Source organism: Nyctereutes procyonoides, unplaced genomic scaffold, assembly GCF_905146905.1.
Source record: "Nyctereutes procyonoides isolate TBG_1078 unplaced genomic scaffold, NYPRO_anot_genome, whole genome shotgun sequence".
NCBI lineage: Eukaryota > Metazoa > Chordata > Mammalia > Carnivora > Canidae > Nyctereutes > Nyctereutes procyonoides.
Genome location: NW_026575123.1, coordinates 5263487 through 5287447, shown reverse-complemented (window position 1 = coordinate 5287447; position 23961 = coordinate 5263487). Strand labels below are relative to the sequence as shown.

Below are 23961 nucleotides of genomic sequence, written 5' to 3'. Positions count from 1 at the left end.
ACCCAATAGGTTAAGGGCTCAGTTTCACGGGACTGTAGCCACTCCAGCCACCAGTCATGTGTACCAGAGACCCACCCATATTTCTGACAGACATACCATAAATCAGGGCTCCCACAACCCCTTCTTCAGTTCCCATAATTTGCTAGAATAATCCACGGAACTCAGGAAGATGCTTCACTTAATGATTATCAGTTTATTATACAGGATACACCTCAGGAACAGCCCGATGGAAGATGTGGGGGCCAAGGTGGTGGTATGTGTAGAGCTTCCATGATGTGCCATCCTCACAGCATGTTGATGGCTTCACCAACTCAGAAACTCTCAAAAACCACCTTGGTTAGAGATTTTTGTGGGGGTTCCATTATGTAAACATGGTTGATTAGATCATTAGCTATTGGACTAATCTCTCAGCAGTGAGAGGGTGGGTGGCAGGTCAAAAGTTCTAACCCTCTAATCTCATGGTCAGTTTTTCTGGCATTCAGGCCCTCATCCTGACACTATCTAGGGATCATCTCATTAGCATACAAAAAACACTCTTACCACTCAGGAAATTCTCAGGGTTTCTCAGGAAATTCTCAAGCCAGTAACAGGACCAAAAACAAAATACATTTTTATCATAACACAATCAGGCTTGCCGAAGATGGACAGGTTGGGGATAACATGAGGAGCCAGCTCCTCTCTTGCAGCTTCCAGAGACTGCTATCTTCCATTCATGCTCAATACAGAGCAGCTATTAGTAGTAGTAGTGCGTATACTCATTATGATTGGTGTTGATTGGATACTGCATTGATTCCTGGAGCTGCCTGTAACAGATATCCACAAACTCTGTGGCTTAAAACAATAGAAATCTGTTCTTTCATAGTTCTCGAGTCCAGAACTATGAAATCAAGGTGGTATCAGGTTGTGTGCCTTCTAAATCCTTCCTTATCTCTTCTAGCTTCTGGTGGATTCCAGGGTTCCAATTCCTGCCTCCATATGTACATGGCCCTCTCTTCTCTCCATGACCATCCCTACTGTGTGTCTTATGAAGACACTTGTTATTAGATATAGGGCCCACCCAGAGTATCTAGAATGATCTCATTTGGAGATCTTTAATTTAAGTACATCTGCAAAGATTTCATTTGCCAAATAAGGTCACATTCGCAGACCATGGAGATATCTGGGGCGGGTGGGGGGGGCACTATTCAACCTGTTAGAGACACATTTTACTCAACTCATATACTTCCTGAAGGGAGGCACAAAGCTTCCTCTTTTGCTTTCTTCTTTCCCAAGGCAGAGAAATTTAAACCAGGTCTGGATAAAAGCCAATGAGGAACTAGAACTTTCCTGCAGAAGTGAACACAGATTCTTGTTCTTTTCTTCCCCTCTCAACTCTCTCACTGAGACTTCTGTGACCAGGAAGGCGCAGGGAACAAGGGTGAAACCCACAGAAAAGAACCACAGCTGACTGCTGGAGATGGGAACTGCTTAAGCAAAAGAAATGATTCCTAAATCCAGCTCAACTGAAAAAGTAAAAAAGAGTGGCAGATTAGGTAGAAATTTGAGCATTTCTTTGGCACACTATTGACATTTTCTCATAAATCCTTACAGTGACACTGCTTTTGTAACAAGAAACTAGCTCAAAGGACTTAAGACAACTTGCCACTACTCACTGGTGGAGATAGGATTTGTAACCATGTCTGCCTGCCTGTAGTCTCTATCCTTTCTGTCAAGCCCAGCAGGAAAATCAAATAGCATTCTCTGAAAAATGGCTATATTCTTCAGAAGTAGCCATCTATGATGGCTTTAGAGAAAACTTCCTAACCACCAGAGCTCTAAAACTGTAGAACAAACATTTCCCCTTTCCCAGAAATCCATAGAACTAGAAAGACCTTTTCCCAACTCATCTATTTCCGTCTGTGATCCCAGCTTTCTTCTATTGTCCAACATTTATTGAACACCCACTGGTGGCTAGGGACATCCTTTAATTTAACCCACAACAACCTCTGAAATAATTATCTGTGCTTTACAGACTCTAGCGATAAAAAAGAGCAATTTTCCTATCATTACACAGCTACCAAAAGTCAAGGCCAGTACTGGGGCAGAGGTTGGCCAGACCCCAAAGCCAATGATGCAGTTGAAACCCTGGGGTTATTACTTACTTTCTCTTCTCAATACTACTTATTTGGTATTTGTGTTTGTTCTTTAATCATATTGGAAATGTGCCTATGCTTAATTATTATTGACTAATACTAAAGTGTCTTATACTTTCTTCACCCTCTGTCACTCAGACATAGCAGGTCATAGAGATAAATATTTTCTACACTTATCTGGGCTGGATATCTTTTTTCTACTCCCCAGATCCAAACTTCATCCTTTTTACTCAGTTCTGTGTCCCCAGGAATCAGGCATTCAGCAAATAAGCTTCTTTGAGTTCTGGTTACCAGTTGGATTTAGCCAATGGAAGATTGGAAAGAGGGAAGAGATTAGATGCAACTTCATGGCCATGTGACTTGTGTTATCACACACAGGGTCCCATGTTAGCAGGGCCTCATGCTTGGTTTAATGTTCTGCTGTCGCTGTCTTGAAATCCTTAATAATTTTGAACAAGGAGCCGTGTTTTTTCACTTTGTATTGGGTCTTGAAATTATGTAGCCAATCCTAGAGGAGAAAACTTTGGAGTGCAAGACTGCAGCTTCTGTGTCCTTTCCACACAGTTTTTTCCTCTCACTCCTTCAGGTCTGGGATGATCATGGAGCCTTTGCTATTATTAACACTGGGGTACTTTATCTTGCCTTACACCATGCATACATCTTCAATAATCTCTTTGATTTGTGTGTATCTTACTTTCCTTCCAGACCCCTGACAATAAAGAGAGAAAATACATTATTTTATATATTCAAGAAGTATTTGCTGAGCATTTATTATAAGTCAAGCATTGTTACAGGCTCTGGAGATACAGAAGAAGAAATAAAACACAAAACAAACAAATGAACAAGACCATTTTCCTGCTCTGTAGGAATTTATATTCTGCAGAGAAAGATGAAGGAGATAAAAAAATACATACATGCCTATATAAATGATAGATCAGATGGTGGTAAGTACTGTTGAGAAAATAAAGCAGGGAGGGCACCTGAGTGGCTCAGTCAGTTAATTGCCCAGTTCTTGGTTTTGGCTCAGGTCGTGATGTAAGATGCTGAGATGGAACTCCACATCCTGCTCCATGGAGTGGGCTTGAGATTCTCTCTCTCCCTCAGCCCCTCCCCTGTGCTCAAGCACTCTCTTTCTATCTCTCTCAAATAAGCCTTGAAAGAAAGAAAGAAGCAAACAAACAAAAAACATAACAGGGAAAAGGGCTGACATGTCCTGAAGGACTGTCATTTTGGAGAAGGTGACCAGGCACAGCCTCCTTGATGAGATCTGAGTAAAGTGAGGTTGCCTGCCTGTAGGACACAGAAAGCAGAAGAAAAATCAATGAAAATGAGTGAAAGAACACAAGGGTGACATCATAAATACAAAAAGAAAAAAAAAGGTGGGAAAATGGGAAACTGTCCAACTGAGCCAAATACTACAGAGGACAAAAAGAATCCAGACTTAAGTGAAAAATTCAATGGTATGGCAATTAGGAGTAGACTTAGGAACTCTGAGAATTTTCTAGAGAGTGAGAGATGGAAAGAATCAGATCAGAGGAAATTCCTGCCTGCCCTGAGATCTTATGAATCCTTACAATCACTAAATTCAATTTTAGCAAATAATTCTTCCTGCAAAATGCCAAGCCACCCAGAGAGCTACAAATTCATGCTGAGATGCTGGGACCGTTGGCCATCAGCTGACCTCACACCACTTGATTTATACTTAGCACCTCAGGGAAGCCCCCAATGGCTATATGTCATGGGTATTTGGAACCTCACTCTGACGATTTAAATTATGGTTACTGAGTCCACACATGGCAGAGATCATATATGTATCAAAGGAGACATGTGGATCCTCATAATTAAGATGTAACATGGGTTGAGTAAAGGCTTTCACCGCATGCCCACAAATCTGCCTAAGCCAGCAGCTCTTTAACTTGAATTAGACTTCTAAGCCCCACTGATTCAAAAAGGAATCTCCATTTTAAATGAGGACTCTGGGTATTTCTGATGCAGGGGGTTGTTAGAACTGTTTATCATTTTTAAAATGATACCTAAGAATCATGTTTCTGTTTTCTTACTCTAGTTTCAATCTTAGTCCAGCGATCACGCTTTACTGTGTCCTGTACAGCCATCCACTTCTATACAAAAGAACTGAATTGTTTTCACTTGGCTCCAAAGTCAAGGAGAGGACTTGGAGGGAGAATAGGGTAGCCCTAAGGCCAAGGGAAAATCTTCAGCATGAGTCAAGGATATCTCAAGCATGCACTCCATCAGTCTAGGGTCTGGGCCTTTCATACAGCTCTACTTGATCATTGGTCACCTACTTCTTCCCCAAGACTAGGATTCCCTGAGCTGAGCCCAAGTATGAGAGCCCAGGGCCCAGGGGGCCAGCACAGGATTTACTTCATTGTCAGGGCAGGGTCTCGCAGCCTTTTCCTTTTCCTCATCTGAACCATGGAATGCGGAAAGTTATTTAAGTGACTCCTTCCTTAATTCTCCCCAAATGGTACATAACTAAAATCCATTCCAGATGTATAAGAGAGGTTAACTCATTACATACAAAGAATGTCTTTGGCCTTTAGGGCTCAGATTTCTCAAGAAGTCTAATTAAGAAAGGCTGGAAACTGTCTAGATACAACCCTATTCACTGGTACTTCTCCTTCAAAGTGAGTCCTAAATCAGCACTCCTCCAACCTCAACTCCAACTGGTAAACTACAACAGTCATACATTGTCGCACAACTTCTAGCTGAACTGGCCCTTCAAAATTCATTTTTGACTTGACAAAGTAATAGCTACTAGATTTTATTTCATACAGGAACACACATTAGCTAGAAAATAGATAAGATATGGCCTAAGTAAAATGCCTCATGCCCACTGGAAGCCCCAACCCCCCAGCTTCCCTGAGGGAAACATACATATAAGCAATCAATGGCTGAATCCCACGAGCCATGAGATGTAGTATTTTCAGTATCATTGAGTTCTGAGTATTTTCAGTTTGCTTATTATTTCTCCTGTCATCCATGAGTTATTTAAATGTGTATTTTAGGATTTTTTAATGTTTGGGGGAGGTTGTCATTACCTTTTTGTCACTGATTCTCATTTAATTCCATTCTATCGCTATAGAATGGAATTCTCTGGAAGATGTTGGCGGAGGTCATCAAGAAGATGTGACCACAGGTTGACTTATGAGCTGGACCAGGCAATCAGCAATTGGAGGTTCCTCACCTCCAATCCTGTCCCTGAAACATGCATTCCGCTCGCTTTCCCCACTTCCAGAGGCTGCCCAAGGACATGGCCTTGAGATACTGATACGGTGATGAGTACACCTGCATGGTGTACAGGACTGAACCCAGATAAGGCCTTCATATAAACTTTTAAGATTTGGTGGGTAGGTGCTAGGATTCATTTGCCCCTCATGACAAGCCTCATATGTAAGCTCCCTTGCTTATTAAACCTGCATGCCTAAAATAGCTCATTAAAAACCTTTATATAGATTAAAAGAATAATAATAAAAAAAATAAACCTGCATGCCACCTACCAGCCTGCCTCTTTCTTCCATCTCTCTCTGCTTTCTGCTAACAGGGCCAGTTTCAGATTTCACCTGAAAAGCTTCCCAGGGATTTGTGAACTGGTGATTGCTGGACCAGCCAGGAGACTGAAGAAACTGGCCTCAGAAAAGAGGCATTTTTCCCACAAATGCCTGAAGGGCGAGGGGAGGTTCCCTTCTTTGTGGGAAAGGGGTCCCTTAGGTTAGATAAATGTGCCTGTAGACCGAATGTGAGTAGGGGAACACCCTGAAAACACTGGCTGCTTTAACACACTTGTTTAAGAAACTGCACATGGCATCCTGGGCAGAGCATCCCTGGGCAGGTAAGCAGAGTGAAGAGAAGGTGTTGTGCCAAGTGACAGTGCAGCCAATGGAGCGCCCCTGCCATCCGACACCAAACACAAAGGAAAGCACCAGCCCGGCAACAGCAACCCCAGCTAGTGGGGAGCCCCCAGTTCAGGAAATGTTCATGACCAGAGAATATACTCCCACTGAGCTTATTGACAGAGCTGCCAAATTCCCGCAAAAGGCCCAGAAAGGGATCCAAGTGTGGTTAGTGCAGCTCAGAGATGCAGGGCCCCTGGCATTTCTCTGACCAGGCAGGAGGCAGAGAAAATGAGCAACATCAACCACAGTCACTGCCCTCAGGCAGCACCTGCTTAGCACTCAGAGGTTTGAGGTCCTCACTCCTTTATACACTGGATTATTCTAGCCTGCAGGGAGGCTCAGCCCCATGAGGAGGACCTCTTTGGGCATCTGGTACCCTGGACATCTTTAGAGGAGATATAAGAAATTCTTGGAGCTTCCTCCTCCTCTTCCAGTCCCTGGTGATTTAGGAGTCAGGGGCTTCAGTGCAGACATTACCTGATCCAAAAACCACACTGCCTACAACCAGCCATGAAAATGGCACAGAAATGACATCAAGAAACTGCATCACAAAGATATGAATCTCTTAGGAGGGTGGACCCCAAGTTCCTGAGAAACATGCGCTTTGCCAAGAAGCACAGCAAGAAGGGCCTAAAGGAGATGGAAGCCAACACCACCAAGATCATGAGTGTATGTGCCGAGGCTGTCAAGGCCCTGGTAAAGTCCAAGACCCCAAAGGGCAGCAGTCACAAGCTCAATCAACTTGAGCTTACATCACTCACCCCACACTCTAGAAATATGCTTATGCCCATATTGTCAAGGGTCTCAGGCTCTATTGGCCAAATTCCAAGGCCAAGGCTCAAACCAAGGCCCAGAACAAGTTGTGGCTCTGGCTCTAGCTGCAGTCGCAGCTCATTCTCTCAAAGGTGGCCCAGGCCCCAAAAAAGAAGGCTCCAATGTAGAGGCTTCTATCTGCCGATGTAGGACAGGAGGATGGCTGTGGCCCCTGGGCTTCTTTCTGCAGAGACTGGCGTCCTCCTGTGCTAACTGTATAAATAAACCTAAGGCAGGATCTGTCAAAAAAGAAAAAAAAGGAAAAGAAAATCCTTAGAGGGTTGGAAATGAGAGAGATCACCTGCATCCCTGTCTTTGAAGGCCCTGATCAGGCCACATTCACTGCAGGAGTGAAGACTAAGATGCTCCAGTCCACCCCAGCATCTTCAGTCCACCCCAGTGTGGGACGCTGATATTCCTGCTGAGCCTGTTGTGAGACAGACATTTATGATGTTGGCTAATCCATTGCTGATCTGGGGGAGACTGACAAATCCCAGAGACCAGTGTGGGCTGTGAAAAAGATCCAAAATGGAAAGGGAGCGGGAAAAGCCAAAAGGCTGTAAAGGGTCCAATGAAAATAACCCAGAAACAAGTGTGGTTTGACCTTATGGCTGAGGGGATCCCATCTGAACACAACCCAAAACCGCGTTGGTTGTCCTGTGGAAAGCCTTAAAGCCAGAACAGTTCAGACCAGCCCCGTTTGCCTCTGCCAACCCTAAGGGATACAGTCTCCTGCACTGCTCCTGCAGAGGCCTCAGGGATGCAGTCTTATTTAGGGATGGGTGCCTCCCATGCTCCAGGTATAGGACGCAAGCCAAGATTACCTCCATGTGAAGGTCATTAGAGGTGACCAGAAGCCTCATGCAGAGCTCACCATTCGCTGGTCCTCCAGAAATAAACACAGGGTGACAGCTCTGGTGGACACTGGAGCCAAATGTCCTCTAATACATGGTAATCCTCTGAAGTTTCTGGGCCCCCCTCAGTGTCATCAATGATTATGGAGGGCCAATAGTTAGGGTCAGAAAGCTCCTTTTGACACTTCAAATTCAGTGTTCCCCATCCCTGCCCAAGAACATGATATTTTTATCTCTCCAATACCAGAGAATGTATTGGGCATTGAAATCCTCCAAAATCAGACTCTGCCAACCTGTATCGGTGAATTCCACCTCTAGGCTAGAGTAATCAAGCCAGTGCTGAGAGGAAATGCCAACTGGTAAGTCTGCTGCCCCCATGAGGGGTGGTCACTGTCAAACAATATAAATTCCCGGGGCATAAGGAGATAAGAGAAACTATGCAGGAACTGCCCTGTGGGCACTGTACTTCCTGCTCCGAGTGCTTTCCATAGCCCAGTGTGACCTGTAAATAAGCTTCATGGCAGACAACCGTGGACACCTGAGAAGTGAACACGGTATTCCCCTCCCCATCCATGCAGCTGTGTCCAACATGGCCACCATCTTAGATACCTTGCCCAGGGTCCTAGGAGTGCACCATGCTGTGCTGGACTCAGTAAATGCCTTTTTCAGAAAACCCTTGGCACCCAAGTCACAAGAGCAATTTGCCTTCACAAGGGAGGAGCAACAGTAGGCTTCCCCAAGGTTATCTGCACAGCCCCATCATATGTCATGTGATGACAGCCCAAGATCTGTCCCTGTCCTCCTTCCTCACATTAGTACAATGGGCCCAGTACATCGATGGCCTACTGCTAACGTGAGGATTTGCTTCTGTTGCAGGACACCTCACAGGCTTTGCTGGGACATTTGTGAGGGAGAGGATGGGCAGTGAACCCACAGAAAATTCAAGGCCCTGGCACCAACCATAAGGTGTTGGGAGTCATCTAATCAGGTAAGACACAAGTTATCTCAGAAGCTATGATGAATATGTTGCAAGCCTATTCAACCCCTCTGAGTGTGAAAGAGGTGCAAGCCTTTGTAGGGATTTGGGGGTTTTTGAGGACTTTTGTTCTCCACCTGGCACAGTGTCTCCATCCCTTATACTGCCAAGTAAAGAAAGAGCATGTAAGGGACTGGGAATCAAAGCAGCAAGCACCTTTGAGGAAGCAAAAGTACTACTGAAGCAGATGAAAGCTCTGAGCATCTCCCCAGCAGGGCTAGCATTTGAATTAGATGGGTCAGGTACCGTAACAGAGACAACAGAAGGTGAGAGTGCCCCTAGGGTTTTGGTCCTAGCTCTGGAGGGGGGTAGAAACCCAATTTACCCCCATAGAGCCCTAGCAATTTACCCTTCAGGAGATTACAGCAGATTGAGCACAGAGACAGAGTGGCCACCATTGCATCTGGGTGGGATGGAATATTGCCAAGGATACTAGACTGCCCTTGAAATACAGCGAGTTGGTTAAGGCAGTAACAGCATGTCCTGTGTGTTCTAAATAGTGCCCCCAGGCAACTGCCAAAGGAGTCTAGGACCATCCACTGGAGTTCCCAATCGGTGATAGGCAAACTCATTATATTGGCAAATTGATTATATTGGCACTTGCTGCTCTGACCATTCATACCCACATTATTATTATCCTATGCAAGATGAGTATTTTTGGTGCCAGCTGTGCCAATGGGAGGAGCATTTCAAATTCCTCTACTAAAAATAGTCCCTTCCAGTTTTTAGTCCAGACTGAAAAGAAATCTCTTTCTCTGTAGCACCACTGCCCTTCCCACACTCTTTTGAACCATCTCCCTTTCCATTCTCTTCTAGAGTGTTTCTCATGGTCTTAACTTGTTTGTGTCTAATGTCATCCATGCCACATTATAGTAGTTGTTTCAGTGAGTGTGGAAGACATTCTGTCTTTTTCCTCTTATGCTAATTTTTTCTAACTTTATGATTCTTTATTGCATAAATAGCACAGCTTTCTTTTAGAATATTGTGAAATCACAGATAAAAAAAGAAAATGAAGGCCACTCAAGCTTCCGTATGTTTCTTTATATAGGAAAACCACCCATTATATTTTATGTATACTTCCATACCTTTTTCCCATGCACAGTATCTAATTATTTTACATAAATTTTACATAAATGGGTAATATGAATAATACTTTGAAATTATGTTAATTTATGTTAATTTACATTAATATATGTTAATATGCCGTAATAATAGATTATGTTAATATAATGTTAATATAATGTATCTCGCTCTCACAGATTCAAAGATACTCCACTCTCATAGCCAAATTGCATTAATTATATGGCAGGTATATGCTCCCATGCAAATTTCTTTCTCCTGAAGTCTTAACATGATTTTAGTTCATGACACCTCCTGAGCATATGCTCGTTATGCCTATTCCAAAATGCATTCTCGTTAGATGCTCATCAGCCTAAGACCTGCCCCTGTCTCCAGACTTCATCTGTTAAATAACCCTCAACAATGAGAATTTGTGACTAGGAAATCAAATAGATTGTTTTTTAAGAATCAGGACAGGAAATTCAGCCCATATTGCTCAGACCCTTGTGTGAAACAAGCAGCCCACTCTAGCTAATTCCATTTCTTCTGATTTGAGGATCTCAAGAGACAAGTATTTTAGCATGCCTGTATGGAGCAAATGTACCAGTCATAACAAGCTGAGAATTTCAGTTTGTGCAAATTTCTTTTTTTTTACTTTTTTAAATTTTTATTTATTTATGATAGTCACAGAGAGAGAGAGAGAGAGAGAGAGAGAGAGAGGCAGAGACACAGGCAGAGGGAGAAGCAGGCTCCACGCGCCGGGAGCCCGACGTGGGATTCGATCCCGGGTCCCCAGGATCGCGCCCTGGGCCAAAGGCAGGCGCTAAACCGCTGCGCCACCCAGGGATCCCAGTTTGTGCAAATTTCATATTGCTGATTATTAGTGAATGCATTATTGCTTCTAAATTTATCTCATATTTTTAAATTGAACCAGTCCTCAAGAGGCCAGTCACCTCCTATTAGCTGATTATCAGCTTCCTGCACCATTAAAGCTGAGAACCAAGGTGGCATCACCTAGGCAATTTCATGTGGTAGTAGCTTCTCTGGGCTCCCAGCCACCAGGTTCCTTAAAATACATTGTGTCACTCTGCCTACAGCAATCCTGGTATGTTCCACTCCCAATGCAACAAAGTCTTGACTCATCCTCCTATTATCATGTAATACACCTTGTTCTTTGCATATCATTCAAATAGGCTGATGAGTTTCAAACAATTTTTTAGTAGTACAATTCTTAAAAATTAAACAAAGTATGAGATTCCAGAGGCTTTGAGTTGAACTGCATGAACAGAGGGACTTTAAAATCTTTTCCCTGCCTGCCTCCTCTCTTTCTTCTGCTAACATCTATCAACTCACTTTAAGAACCAGTTCCAGGATGTACTTCACCCTAAGCTGGATGCTTCCTTCTTTGAACTCTCAAAATATCCTGGGTTGATCAATTACTGTGCTTACTACACTACATTATAATGACATGCTTATGCCTTGACTGCCCTAAAACTAAGAGATCGTTGAGAGCAGATTTTGCCTTCCTCTTCCTAATCCCAAATGCCTAGCAGAGTTTCTGATATATGTCTCTTGATGAATGAATGAGGAATGAATGAACATCTAAAGCACTAGTCAACATGTAGTTCAAAGGCAACTGTATTACTTTATATTTATTTCTGTATTGAATATGTAAGCTTTCATACTTGGTTAGGCAGATCTGCCCATCGACAACGTAATTACAATTGCAAAAATAAGAATGGGTCAAATTTATTGGGCATGTACCATGCATGATAAGTAGCTTTACACCCATTAGGTCATTTAATCCCCAAAACAATGCTGCAAAGTAAGTGTTGTCATTTAAATTTTTCAGACAAAGAAACTGACTCCAAGCCCACACTTACAGCATATTGCTCATATTATCCAGTTCACCACAGGCAAGCAGATCTCATGTGTCACCTATGGCCCCTGCCCTCTGATTAAATCTAGCCACAAAGCAAGGTATACTGTGGTGGTCTATAGCTGTCTCCATATTTTCTTCAAGCTCCTCTACTTCTCAGTGACTATATACTTCTGCATCCATGAGGAGCATCTCCAGTTAGGCTTACAAAATCATATGACTTAAAATATTAGGCTACAAAGGCGAAAGGAGACAATGGCCATTGCTAGAAGGGGAAATGAAGAAATTTGTTTGGCTTGTTTTTAATGATAGGTTTCAGCAGGTTTATATGTTTTGAAAAATGAAAGAATAAAGAGAGAGGATAGAGAAGAGAGAATAAAGAGTTGATAGCATTAGGTTGAATTAGGAATGAAAAGGGGAAAGACAACAGGAGGATCAGACAAGTCAGAGAGATGGATCTTAAATAATGAGAGGAAATGCTCCTCCATTACCATAGCGACTGGAATGGAGATGGCTGGAAATCCAGATACTTAGGTATTGTTGCTGGAGGGAAGACGAGAGAGTTCCCACCTTAGGATTTTGACTTTCTCTTTGCAGTAGATGGGTCATCTTCTCAGAACAAGGAAAATTATAGGAGAAATTTGAAGAGAGTCTTTGTGGAAGAGAGAAAGCAAAGTGACCAAAGAAACAATAGCATGCCTAGGCAGAGTTGGAAGGCCATTCCAGGTTGAGATTTCTGAGTGCCTAATGGCAATTTTCCTGCTGATTAGTTTTCTCCATGAGAACTCAGCTAGTGGAGTGGAGGCACAGACAAAACAGACAGTTGGATTCGTGAAGATATTTAGTCAACTAGGTTGAACTGGTAACTGTGATGCCATTAAGAATGCCTAAGTAGGCCCACCGTGATGCAAGTTGGTCCTCTTAAAGCTTCAGTAACCCAATGATGCCAGTTCAGTCCTTTTCATTTCAAAGCAAAGAGGTTGGCTTAGAAATGTATGATATAAAGTAGAACCATAGGAAACCCTCACCAGATTAAACATCACAGACCTAAAGACTTAGCTACTTTGACATGTGTAGTTTAACTCTAATGGAGACTCATGTGTGCTTTAATTTATGTATTTATGTGAAATCTAAAACTATTTTCCTCACCACATCTCCAATGCCCAGCACAGTACCTGACACATGTCAATGTACAATAAGTGTTTAACGAATGTTAGTTTCAGTATGACTTGCTACAGAGATGGTAAAAAGTATTCTTGGAAACCATAGTCTTGGATAAGGTGACTCACCAAGGATATTAGTTCTCCCAAAACTAACATAAGATTAACACAATTTCAATAAAATATCAACAAAAGTTTTGTGGAATTAGGTAAGTTTTTACTAAAGTTCCTATAAAAAATAAGCATGCAAGAATAGATAGGAAAATACAAAAAGAAAAACAAAGGGGACTAGCTCAACCAAATATTTTTTTAAAGATTGTATTTATTTATTCATGAGAGACACAGAGAGAGGCAGAGACACAGGCAGAGGGAGAAGCAGGCTACATGCAGGGAGCCCAACATGGGACTCAATCCTGGATCTCCCGGCATCAGGCCCTGGGCTGAAGGCTCCTGGACTGAAGGCGGTGCTAAACAGCTAAGCCACCAGGGCTGCCCAGCTCAACCAAGTATTAAAATATATTGTAAAGCCTCTATAATTAAAACAATGTGGCAATGGGAACATAAATAGATAGATGAACCAATGAAATAGAATAAACCTTAGGTAGACATGGAAATTAGTGTATGATAAAGACGGCATCTCGAATAATTTGGGATGAAGACGGACTTTGGTAATAAATGATGTTGAGACAACTGCTTGGCCATTTGGGAGAAAATATATCCATGACTAACATTATATATAAGAGTAAGCTTCAAATGCATCAGGAAAGTAAAAGTAAAAAAGGAAGCTATACGAGGATTAGAATAAAACACAAGTGAATTCTTCTTAAACATTAGTATAAGGAAAAGTATAAGGAAAAGTTTTGAAATTATAAAAATTACTAAATTATCCAAATCCTGAGGAAATAAATCAAATATTTATAAATGTGACTATGCAAAGATACACAATTTTGTGTGGCAAAAAAAATGCTATCAGACTGGCACATATTCTGTTGATAAGATTTTGTGGAAGCAGGCATTCTCTTATTTGGTGGTGGAAATACAAACTAGTACACCCTTGTGGAGGAGGACTCTGCAAACAAGTCAGGATAACAAAAGTACATATGTCAATACTTTTTGACCCAGCAATCCCACTTCTAGGAATTTACCATGAAGATACTCCTTCCAACAGTATGAAAATATATATGCACATTGCAGGGTTGTTTGTAACTGCAAAATATTGGGAACAATGTAAATGCCCATACATTCATAACTGTTCAATAAACTGGTAATCCAAAAAAATGCTGTCCATGAAATAATGATGTCCATGAACTGCTGTGTTATATTTTTTAAGTGAAAAGAGCAACGTGTAAAAGAGTATTTATTTAGTATGATACCTTTCAACTAAAAAGGGAAAATAAAATATACATGTATCATTTGTGAAAAAAAAAATGAGGAAGGATAAACCAAAACCCTACAAAATTGGTTCTCTATAGGAAGTGTATGGGAATGGGGTATAAAAAATGTGAGAATTGGAGCAAGGTAGAAGAGATGGGAAGGAAGTTGTGATACTTCCCTGGGTGTAACTTTCTGTGTTACGAATTTTAGAACCATGCTAGTGGTTCATCTACTCAGATTATAAATAATCTAAATCAACCAGGATTGAGAAGGAAGGACACACTAAAACTGGAATAACAACAATAATAAAACCACTTAAATGTATTATAAATGAAAGCCATAAGTACACTGAAGGGATTGGGAAAGAAAAAAAATGAACAAATGAGGGAGGGGTAAATGGCAGGGCAGGGAAGCAAAAATATTCACCATATTCAACCAGTATGTTGTATAATGTACAAAAATTAATTCAAAAAGGATCATAGACCGAAATGTATAGTATTTCTAGATGAAAACATTGGAATTCGTAAAAATTAAGTTTCTGCTTTTTTTTTTAAGATTTTATGTATTTATTCATGAGAGACACAGAGAGAGAGGCAGAGACACAGGCAGAGAGAGAAGCAGGCTCCCTGCAGGAAGCCCAATGCGGGACTCGATCCCAGACCCTGGGATCACCAGCTGAGCCAAGAGCAGATGCTCAACCACTGAGCCACCCAGGTGCCCCCTTTTTTTTCTTTTATTGAGTTTCTGCTCTTTCAAGACGCTGTTAAGAGAATGGAAAGATAAACAATGGACTGCAAGATAATATCTGCAGATATCTAGTAAAAGTCTTATATCTATAATATATAAAGAACCCTTAAAACTCATTAAGAAGGATCAATACCTGAGAGACATCAGCAAGATGGCAGAATAGAAAGCTTGGCACCCTCCTTCCTCCCACAGACCCATCAATTCAACAGTAATACACAAACCAATTCCATTTGTGAGAAATCCAGAAACCAGATAAGAGGTTCCCACACTGTGTGCAAGTGCAAAAACATCCATATGAAAGCCAGTAAGAGAACTCAAGGACCCTCTCATCATAATCCCTACCCTCTGGCACAGTACCACCTAACTGAGAGGAAACCCTCAGTCCCTAGCTTGTTCCTAGGGAGGGAAGAAAAGGACTGGATGATGTACCCAACATTCTCACCTTTCTGAGGACTGCCCAAAGGACTGGTTTCTGTCTTGCTTGAGTTTGAGCACTGAGAACAGAGGCCCCACATTGGGAACCACTGAGAACAGAGGTAGCAGTCAGGACTACATATACACATCTCCCACAGATCCTCTTCCGGGTTCAGTGTACAGTGAAAAAATGGAAACCCTCATAGCCTCGCTTCTCTCCCTGGGGAGGGAAGGAGGTGGACCTTGCATCCCACAATCCAACTATTGGGAAACTGTCTGAGGGACTGGCTTGTATCTTAACCTGAACGCTTCTTAGAATGTTGATAAGATACCAAGCATACTCTAGATGCCTGGAGGCTTATGAGAATAAAGGCAAACATTTGGACCAGCATTTGCTCACCCACCAGAGTCCCCTACACTTTACTCAGCACAGCCCAATCAGGAAGATTCCCAGCTCCTAGGTAATCCCTGAAGAGGAAGACAAGAGACTGAAACATACATACAACATTCAGATTTTGAGGTGACTGCCTGAGAACTGGTTCCAGTCTTGCCTGTCTCAGAACACAGATGGGACCTGACATACTCTAGACATCTGGTGATCTCTGAGAACAAAAAAGATCAGAGCTGCTGCTCTGGAAGATCTATGATATAGCAGACAGATACCAGAGGGAGGAAGGGATTATAAAATCCTGAAATAAGAAACCAGCAGATCCTTCTGATTGGGAATTTATACAAACAAGACCAGGGAAGACATACAGATAAAGAAAATTTGAGAGCCCCACCCCCCACATTTCTCTGGCAGGGCTGATTGGTAAGAGTCTCCTTCTGTATGAAGCCAGTCCAGGAATATTGGGAGAGGAGGTGTTTTTTCCAATGCACAGATCCCAATACAAAGAGTCAAGAAAAACAAAGAAACAGGGAAACATAGCCCCAGAAAAGGAACAAGCTAAATGTCCAGAAACTGACCCTAATGAAATGTAGGTTTAAGAATTATCACACAGAGAATTCCAAATAACTATCACAAAAATATTCAGTGAGTTCATGGTAACAATGCATAACAAAATGAGAATCTCAACAAAGAGAGGTATAGAAAATAACCAAACTAAAAACTTGGAGCTGAAGCTTCAATACAACAGCTGAACTGAAAAATTGACTAGAGGGGTTTAACAGCAGATTAGCAAGCATAAGAAAAAAATGAGTGAACTCAGAGAAATGTCATTTGAAATTATCCAGCTGGAAGAACAAAAAGAAGAATGAAAAGTTTGAGGCACTTAAGGTAGGCCATCAAATAGACCAATAGTATGGGAATCTCAGAAGGGGGGGGGTACAGAAGGAGAAGAAAGCTATTTTAAAAACTAATGGTTAAAAACCTTCAAATTTCGGGAAAGAAATGGACATCCAGCTCCAAGAATGCCAACAGTCTCCAAAGAAAGGATGAATCTAAAGAAGTCCACACTGACCACAATATAATAATCAAACTGTCAAAAGCTAAAGACAAGGAGAAAATTTCTTTAAAAAGAAGATTTTTAGGGACACCTGAATGGCTTAGTGGTTAAGCATCTGCCTCCGGCTCAGGGCGTGATCTGGAGTCCCGGAATCAAGTCCCACATCAGGCTCCCTGAATAGAGCCTGCTTCTCCCTCTGCCTGTGTCTCTGCCTCTTAAAATTTTTTTTAAAAAGATTTTATTTATTCATTCATGAGAGACACAGAGAGAGAGGCAAAGACATAGGAAGACAGAGAAGCAGGCTCTCTGCGAGAAGCCTGATGCAGCACTGGATCCCGGAACCCCAGGATCACGACCTGAGCCAAAGGCAGACGCTCAACCACTGAGCCACCCAGGTGCCTCAAAGAGAAAATTTCTATAGCAGACTTACAAGAAATGCTAAAGGCAGTTCTTCAACTTGAAACAAAAGGATTCTAAAAAGCAATACAAAAGCATATAAACCATAAAAATTGCTGGTAAATGTAAATATAGAGAGAAATGCAGAATACTGTAATACTCCAACAGTGATGTGTAAATCACTTTTAGTTCAAGTGTAGAAGTTAAAATACAAAAGTACAAAAAAAAAACTACAACTAAAAACTATAAAAATCTTACACGAAGTGGATACACAATAAAAAAGATGTAAAATTTGGGCAGCTCAGTGGTTTAGTGCTGCCTTCAGCCCAGGACATGATCCTGGAGACCCGGAATTGAGTCCGACGTCGGGCTCCCTACATGGAGTCTGCTTCTCCCTCTGCCTGTGTTTCTGCCTCTCTCTCTCTCATGAATAAATAAACAAAATCTTAAAAAAAAAAGATGTAAAATTTGGCATCAATAACATAGTGTTTGTGGGGGAGACATAAAAGTAAAGAGTCTTTTGACTAAAGAGTTTTTGTCAACTTAAAGCAGGGTGTTAAAAGTATAAGAAGTTTTATGTAAGACCCATGATAATTACAAAGAAAATACCTATAGAAATGCACAAAAGAAGGGGTGCCTGAGTGACTCAGTCAATTGAGGGTCCAATTCTTGATTTTGGCTTGGGTCATGATCTTGGGGTGGTGGGATTGAGCTCCATGTCAGTCTCCATGCTGGATGTGGAGCCTACTTAAGATTCTCTCTCTCTCTCTCTCTGCCCCTCCTCCTCCTTGTGCACACTCTAAAAAGAAAGGACACAAGAGAAAGTGAGGAAATGAGAAAACAATCAAAGCATGCTACTCAAAAAGATGATAATTTTTTTTAAAAAATCAATAAACCACAAAGGAAGACAGCAAGAGAGAAAAGGGACAAAAGAGCTACAAAAGAGATATCAAACAATTAATAAAATGGCAATAGGAAGACCTTCTCTCTCAATAATTACTTTAAATGTAAATGCATTAAACTCCCCAATCAAAATACATACAGTGGTTGAAAGGACAAAAAAATTTTTTTAAGATCCAACTATATGCTTACAATTTTTTTTTAATTTTTTATTTATTATTTATTTATTATAGGCACACAGTGAGAGAGAGAGAGAGGCAGAGACATAGGCAGAGGGAGAAGCAGGCTCCATGCACCGGGAGCCCGATGTGGGATCCGATCCCGGGTCTCCAGGATCGCGCCCTGGGCCAAAGGCAGGCGCCAAACCGCTGCGCCAGGGATCCCGCTTAAAAAAATTTTAAGAGCCAACTATATTTATGGACCTACTCTAGATTTTAAGGGCACACAGAGACTGAATGAAAGGAAGGGATGGCAAAAATACAGAGCGAAATCGGAGCAAATAAAATTCAACAGCATATTGTAAGGATCTTATACATGACCAAGTAGGAATTTTCGCTAGGATGCAAGGTCAGTTGAATGTAAGTAAATCAATCAGTGTAATATATTACAGTAACAGAATAAAGGGGAAAAAAATCTGATCATCTCAAAATATGCAGAAAAAGCCTTTGACAAAATTCAGTATACTCCCATGATTAAAAACTTGCAACAGAGTAGGAGCACCTAGGTGGCTCAGTAGGTTAAGCATCTACCTTCAGCTCTGGTCATGATCCCAGGGTCCTGGGATTGAGCCCTCATTGGCTACCTTGCTCAGTGGGGAGCCTGTTTCTCCCTCTTCCTGCTGCTCCCCCTGCTTGTACTCTCTCTCAAGTAAATGAATAAATAAAATCTTTAAAAGAAAAAACTTGCAACAAAGTGGAAATGAAAGGAAATTACATCGAGGGAGGGGCAAGATGGCGGAAGAGCAGGGTCCCCAAATCACCTGTCCCCACCAAGTTACCTAGATAACCTTCAAACCATCCTGAAAATCTACGAATTCGGCCTGAGATGTAAAGAGAGACCAGCTGGAACGCTACAGTGAGAAGAGTCCGCGCTTCTATCAAGGTAGGAAGACGGGGAAAAAGAAATAAAGAAACAAAAGGCCTCCGAGGGGGAGGGGCCCCGCGAGGAGCCGGGCTGAGGCCGGGGCGAGTGTCCCCAGGACAGGAGAGCCCCGTCCCGGAGGAGCAGGAGCTGCACCAACCTTCCCGGGCGGGCGGAAAGGGGCTCGCAGGGAGCTGGAGCAGGACCCAGGAGAGTGGGGATGCCCTCGGGCTCCCGGGGACACTAACAGACACCTGCGCCCCGGGGAGTGCGCCGAGCTCCCTAAGGGCTGCAGCGCGCACGGCGGGGCCGGAGCAGCTCGGAGGGGCTCGGGAGCGGCTCCAGGGAGGGAGCTGCAGGGCGGGAGCGCGAATCCCACAGCGCAGGCCCCGGGGCACAGGGCGCCGGGGACACAGCCCAGGATCCGGCCTCCCCCTGGGACAGGCAGAGGCCGGGAGGGCCCAGGACAGCAAGGACGCTCCTGCCCCGAGCTGAGCACATCAGCGGCCCCGTCCCGGAGCCTCCAGGCCCTGCGGACGGAGAGCTGAGAGCCCCGAGCCCCGTAGTTCCTGCGGAGGCTGAATCCAGGCTTCCAGAGTTGCCATAGCAACTGCTGCTGTTCCTCCCTGGGTCCCACGGGGTAAACAACCCCCGCTGAGCCCTGCAGCAGGCAGGGGCAGAGCAGCTCCCCCAAGTGCTAACACCTGAAAATCAGCACAGCAGGCCCCTCCCCCAGAAGACCAGCTAGACGGACCAGTGATACTCCCCCGTGTTCCAATACAACTTGTTTTTGGCCACTCTGCACTGAGCAAAATGACTAGAAGGAAAACCTCACCTCAAAAGAAAGAATCAGAAACAGCCCTCTCTCCCACAGAGTTACAAAATCTGGATTACACTTCAATGTCAGAAAGCCAATTCAGAAGCACTATTCTACAGCTACTGGTGGCTCTAGAAAAAAGCATTAAGGCCTCACGAGACTTCATGACTGCAGAATTTAGATCCAATCAGGCAGAAATTAAAAATCAATTGAATGAGATGCAATCCAAACTAGAAGTCCTAACGACGAGGGTTAACGTGGTGGAAGAACGAGTGAGTGACATAGAAGACAAGTTGATGGCAAAGAGGGAAACTGAGGAAAAAAGAGACAGACAATTAAGGGACCATGAAGACAGATTAAGGCAAATAAATGACAGTCTGAGGAAGAAAAACCTACGTTTAATTGGGGTTCCCGAGGGCGCCGAAAGGGACAGAGGGCCAGAATATGTATTTGAACAAATCCTAGCTGAAAACTTTCCCAATCTGGGAAGGGAAACAGGCATTCAGATCCAGGAAATAGAGAGATCCCCCCCTAAAATCAATAAAAACCGTTCAACACCTCGACATCTAATAGTGAAGCTTGCAAATTCCAAAGATAAAGAGAAGATCCTTAAAGCAGCAAGAGACAAGAAGTCCCTGACTTTCATGGGGAGGAATATTAGGGTAACAGCAGACCTCTCCACAGAGACCTGGCAGGCCAGAAAGGGCTGGCAGGATATATTCAGGGTCCTAAATGAGAAGAACATGCAACCAAGAATACTTTATCCAGCAAGGCTCTCATTCAAAATGGAAGGAGAGCTAAAGAGCTTCCAAGACAGGCAGGAACTGAAAGAATATGTGACCTCCAAACCAGCTCTGCAAGAAATTTTAAGGGGGACTCTTAAAACTCCCCTTTAAGAAGAAGTTCAAGTAACTCTGAACGTGAATGGGCTTAATGACCCCATCAAAAGGCGCAGAGTTTCAGACTGGATAAAAAAACAGGACCCATCTATTTGCTGTCTACAAGAGACTCATTTTAGACAGAAGGACACCTACAACCTGAAAATAAAAGGTTGGAGAACCATTTACCATTCAAATGGTTCTCAAAATATACCCTAAAAACTACAGAACACTTCTGAAAGAAATTGAGGAAGACACAAAGAGATGGAAAAATATTCCATGCTCATGGATTGGCAGAATTAATATTGTGAAAATGTCAATGTTACCCAGGGCAATTTACACGTTTAATGCAATCCCTATCAAAATACCATGGACTTTCTTCAGAGACTTAGAACAAATTATTTTAAGATTTGTGTGGAATCAGAAAACACCCCAAACAGCCAGGGGAATTTTAAAAAAAGAAAACCATATCTGGGGGCATCACAATGCCAGATTTCAGGTGGTACTACAAAGCTGTGGTCATCAAGACAGTGTGGTACTGGCACAAAAACAGACATATAGATCAATGGAACAGAACAGAGAACCCAGAAGTGGACCCTGAACTTTATGCTCAACTAATATACGATAAAGGAGGAAAGACGATCCACTGGAAGAAAGACAGTCTCTTCAATAAATGGTGCTGGGAAAATTGGACATCCACATGCAGAAGAATGAAACTGGACCACTCTCTTGCACCATACACAAAGATAAACTCAAAATGGATGAAAGATCTAAATGTGAGACAAGATTCCATCAAAATCCCAGAGAAGAACTCAGGCAACACCCTTTTTGAACTTGGCCACAGTAACCGGAGAAGGACAAACAGTGTATGTTCTCATTCATTTGGGGAATATGAATAATAGCGAAAGGGAATATAAGGGAAGGGAGAAGAAATGTGTGAGAAATATCAGAAAGGGAGACAGAACATAAAGACTTCTAACTCTGGGAAATGAACTAGGGGTGGTGGAGGGGGAGGAGGGTGGGGGGTGGGGGTGAATGGGTGACGGGCACTGAGGGGTACACTTGACGGGATGAGCACTGGGTGTTATTCTGTATGTTGGTAAATTGAACACCAATAAAAATTAATTTATAAATAAAAAAATAAAAAAAAAACAAAAAAAAAAGAAAGGAAATTACATCAACATAACAAAGGCTCTATATGAAAAACTCCCAGCTAACTTCATACTCAACAATGAAAAACTGAAACTCCCTCTAAGGTCAGGAACAAGACAAGGATACTCACTCTTGCCATTTTTTTTTAAAGATTGTATTTATTTAAGAGAGAGAAAGAGCATGAGCAGGAGGAGGGGGCAGAGGGAGAGGAAGAGAGAAAAACTCAAACAGACTCTGCTCAGCGTGGAACCTAATGCAGGGCTTGATCTCATAACCCTGAGATGATGACCTGAGCCAAAACCAGCAGTTGGTTGCTGATCTGACTGAGCCACACAGGCGCCTCTAAGCTGCATTTCAAATGTATAAATTGTATTTTCCCGTGGTGATACTGTAGAGGAGGAAAAACTTTTCTTTGACCTGTGATCCCTGTGTGGATCTGAGAATGAACGTGACAAAGACAGATTAACAGGAGCAAAGCATACAAATTTTATTGAATTATGTACACGGAATTCTTCACAAGAGAATGAAAATGGAAACAAGTGACCAGAACAGGAAGTTTTTATATCTTTTGGGCAAAGAAACAATACATTTGTGAAGAGGTGACAAGACAAAGGGGTTTAGAACTAGGACTAGGAAAGATCCTTATCTTTCTTAAATAAAAGTTCATTTAACAAGGTTTGTTTGCAGATTCTTCTGGTGTTCTCTCTGGGCTGATAAAAGTCTGTCTCCAGTAAATGAATCTATTTCCTGCTTTCATGCAGAAAAAGCCACTTTGCTGTGTTTATTGCTTCTTAATTGCCTTCAGTCCAAATAACTTTTATTTCAAAGAGGCCTATATGAGGGCAGCATTCTGGTTTCCTTCAGTATATTTCAGTTTGTATATTGGAATACCATAGATTTTTAAAATAAATTAAAACTGAAAAGATGGAACACCTGAGTGTCTGCCTTTGGCTCAGGGCCTGATCCCAGGATCTTGGGATCGAGTCCTGTATCAGTCTCCCAACAGGGAGCCTGCTTCTCCCTTTGCCTATGTCTCTGCCTCTCTCTCTCTGTCTCTCATGAATAAATAAATAAATCTTTTAAAAAATAAAATAAAACTGAAAAGATATTTTTCTACTGAGACTAGCTCCAATCTAAAGGTTAAATAGTTTAAAACTTTTAAAAGTTTAATAGTTTAAAAGTTTTAAATTCTTAAAAGGAACAGTCTGGCAAGATTTTGTGTACATAGATTTTGCAGAAATAGGGAATAGAAAGCTCCTTTTTATTAAAAAAAGGTAATGTTTATTAAGTGCTTAACAAATGTACCAATTAATTTCATAATTATATGGTATTAGGAATGATGATATGTTCTTTGGATGATAGACATAGCATGGTGACATTTGGACAAAACGCAGAACTTTTGTTACTTTCAACTCCAAACTAGAGCCAGTTGCCATGCAAGGCAGTACAGCTTGTGCCCGGGACAGGTCAGGAAGCAGAGCTGAAAGGGCTGGGTGGTGTCAGCTCGGTTATGCACCTTCCTAGGGATTGGGTATTTTGATTAATTCCAAGGACCCAAAGAAGAACAGGCCATCCCTGGACATGAGGTATCTGGGGGCCTCTGATGGTTGGGTACTGGATACCACAACCCAAGGGTGCTAGAGCCTGATGTGGAAAGTAATCGGGACAAGGGTTTAGCAAACCACCTGCAAGGGGAATGGAAAGTTTGTAGCTCTTACTTCAAAACTGAACCAGGAGAGCACATGTGAAATAGTATGTTATGCAAATATTGTCAAATCTCTTTACCCCTTGAACTCATAAAACATCTATGAGGTAGGTAGTAGCATTGTTATTCCCATTACACTTATGAGAAAACAAAGGCACAGAGATGAAGTTCAAAGAGAAGTTAGTGACAAAGTGAAGATTTGA

At 42.3% G+C, this 23961-nt stretch overlaps 2 long non-coding RNA genes across 2 annotated transcripts in view; both read right to left on the bottom strand.

Moving 5' to 3' along the window:
• LOC129517158 (uncharacterized) overlaps positions 1–23961 on the bottom strand; it is a 109858-nt gene that overhangs the window by 74890 nt on the left and 11007 nt on the right. The window lies entirely within an intron of this gene.
• On the bottom strand, positions 174–15603 carry LOC129517159 (uncharacterized). The gene is made up of 3 exons (XR_008665961.1): positions 15414–15603; positions 5654–7101; positions 174–2841 (listed from the first exon to the last, which is right to left on the bottom strand). It is a non-coding gene; the product is annotated as an uncharacterized LOC129517159 (long non-coding RNA).